Source organism: Eubalaena glacialis, chromosome 3 (assembly GCF_028564815.1).
Source record: "Eubalaena glacialis isolate mEubGla1 chromosome 3, mEubGla1.1.hap2.+ XY, whole genome shotgun sequence".
Classification (NCBI taxonomy): domain Eukaryota; kingdom Metazoa; phylum Chordata; class Mammalia; order Artiodactyla; family Balaenidae; genus Eubalaena; species Eubalaena glacialis.
Genome location: NC_083718.1, coordinates 74251328 through 74254101, shown reverse-complemented (window position 1 = coordinate 74254101; position 2774 = coordinate 74251328). Strand labels below are relative to the sequence as shown.

At 40.5% G+C, this 2774-nt stretch overlaps 1 pseudogene; it reads right to left on the bottom strand.

The window, feature by feature from the left end:
• Positions 1-1016: 1016 nt before the first annotated feature.
• On the bottom strand, positions 1017-1538 carry LOC133087018 (eukaryotic translation initiation factor 3 subunit J-like; annotated as a pseudogene).
• Positions 1539-2774: the final 1236 nt, after the last annotated feature.

Genomic DNA, 2774 nt, shown 5'->3' with positions numbered 1-2774 from the left:
ACATATAGATTTTAAACTTTTTGTTTCAAAGTGTTCTTTGTAAGTCTTCACAATAGTGATTTCATTAAGATAGTTACTTTATAAAGCATTGCAGATGTCATAATTGTTAACATAATTCACCAGACTCTAGTTAATGGGTACAGTTCACTGAGCTCATTTTATATGGGAAAGGAAATGCCCAAACTGAGTAAAGTAATCCCATCACAGACTAGCAGAACAAAGGAGATGCTGTTTTCCAGACACTTCAATCAGGCAAAAGAAAGAGATACAGAGTTTCTCTCCTCCAGCTGAAGTGCTCCATCAGTAGAAATATTCTGATAAATAAAAATGAGACAGTCAAGACCTAGTGACACTCAAAAGATTCCACAACTGGTAATACAGTAATGCTTCACCTTCCTTAGCTTCGAAGTCGGAGGATTTTTGTTATTTAATTTTTAAGTATCAAACTTGTGTTTTTTCAGCAGCAGCATCTTCACTCTAAAATAAGCTGTCTTCTTCACAATGTGATTTTTTACGTCCTCAAGCTCAATTTTAATACTAGGTGCACACCACATGACCTTTCTGAAAACTGCTTTTCTTCACAAGTTATGAAGAAGTTCAAGGAGGCATGGTTAAGGCAGAATGGTGGTAGTAAATACTACACATTCTTTGGTCATATTGCAACCTTTGTTTCCAATTTAGTGATGCTGCTGCTATGGAATCAGATAGCGACAATGACAACTACATTAGGATTTATTTTTAAACTGAGATTTAGAAACAACTGAGCTTCCAGATTTTAACTCCTTGGCAGCAAGATCCAACTTCTTCATTCTCACACTGGCCCCTACTTGTCAAAGGGTTAAATAGTCAGCACAAATGGTACTGTACCATACTGCCCTTCTGATTGCAGCATTTGGCAGAACTGAGAGGAAAGGAAGTTGTGTTACACATTGAAGGGATTGTGCAAAACACAAGAAGACACCAGGAGAAGATGAAAACGTCATGTGAGGGCTTCGGAGCCCTGTACGCATCTTCCATCACATCATCATGGTACTTGCCAGGCTGGCTTGAATCCCGCTCCAGGAACCATATTTTGCTTCTTTCTCCTTCTCTTGCCTCTGTTTGTCATTGCAAGGCACAGTCAATGAATTGGTCATCTTTTTCAAGTCATCAATATCCAAAGAAAAACACACCTCTCTATCTAAGGATTCCCAAAACCTGCATGATATAGTGGCTTTTCATATTGTGTAATTTTATCTTTTAGTAACTTTTCAAAACAATTGAAGTCATCTCTTGAAAATGGACTCAGAGCATGGATTCTATAAGCTCTATTTATTAACACCAAATGTTTCTTTGGCTAATTTGAGGTCTGACTCTTCCTGTCATTTGTTTAGCATAGCCCCGGTTTATCTTTTAATTGTTCTCTGGTGTTAGAGCTTTAGATTCTTCTGAACTCTTTTTATTTTTTCCTGTTGCTGTCCTTTCTTTTTGATTTTTTCCTCTTTTTTCTTTTCTGAAAAGTTTATTTCTGGTTTTATTTCTTTTTCTTTCCTTTCCCATCGTCACTGTCACCCCGTTTATCCTTGATAGCCATACACCTGCCTTCCAAGCTGTCCCCACCAGGGTACTGCCGGCCCCCCACCATCCACATAGGGCTCCATGTCAAGCTTGTCTGCATCCAAATTGGACGTTCCAACGACCCCCTCCAACTCAGGATGCCAACTGCGAGCCCATGTTTTTACCTGTACTTCTGATGGACTGGCTATAAATCAGAGGTTCCCATGACCCCTTCCTTGGGTTCGATTAATTTGCTAGAGTGACTCACAGAACTCAGGAGACTTGTTTAGTCACTAAATTACCAATCTATTACAAAGGGTTTTTATAGTGGCTTCATTATGTAGGCACAATGGATGAAATCATTGGCCAGTGGTGATAGAACTTCATCTCCAGCCCCTCTCCCCTCCTCAGAGGTTGGGGTGTGGGTGGGGTGGATGGAATGGGTCTGAAAGTTCCAAACCTCTAATTACAAGTTTTGCTCCACTGGTGACCAGGCTGCATCCTCAGGTGCAGTCCAAAAGTCACCTCATTAACATAACAAAAGACACCTTTAGCTCTCAACATTTAGGAGACTGCAGGCATTTCAGGAGCTCTGTGCCAGAAATGAGGATGAAAACCAAATACATATTTCTTATTATAAATCTATATCACAGGCTGAAACTGAAGAGGGTCTTGGCCAGCCAGGCCTCTTGGCACCTGTACCAATGTCAGGTCATGCTCAGGATCATTCATGTAGCAAAGTAGCTGGTAGAAAAGCAAGCAGGAAAGATAAGGCTGAACTATGCAATATATCTAATGTCACAATGGGGTTTACATTTGGCAGAGTTCTAAGAGACATAAATCCCAAGGGAGAAGGAAGGAAGGTAGATGAAAGGATAGTCAGGAACAGAAGGGAGACTTGGGCAATAGAACATTCTGAGTGCCAGTACAGCAAGGCCTCTTGTTGAAGCAGAAACCATCCCAGAGCCTGAAGATCCCTGGGTCCCTGGGAGAGAATAAGAATTTTTGATAAAGGATACCTGGTGATAAGATGAATGAGGGGGTGACTCATTTGAACGCCAATCAGCAGGCATTTATTGAGTTCTTCCCTGTTTGAAGACCACACTTAGGACTTTTGCATAACAAAATGACTCCTGTATGAGCCATGTTCTTAAAGAGGTTATAATATAAGAGGAGAACCAGAAACCCTACAAGAATTAAGTCAGACTACGATCAGTGTTGAAACAAAAGTAACACAC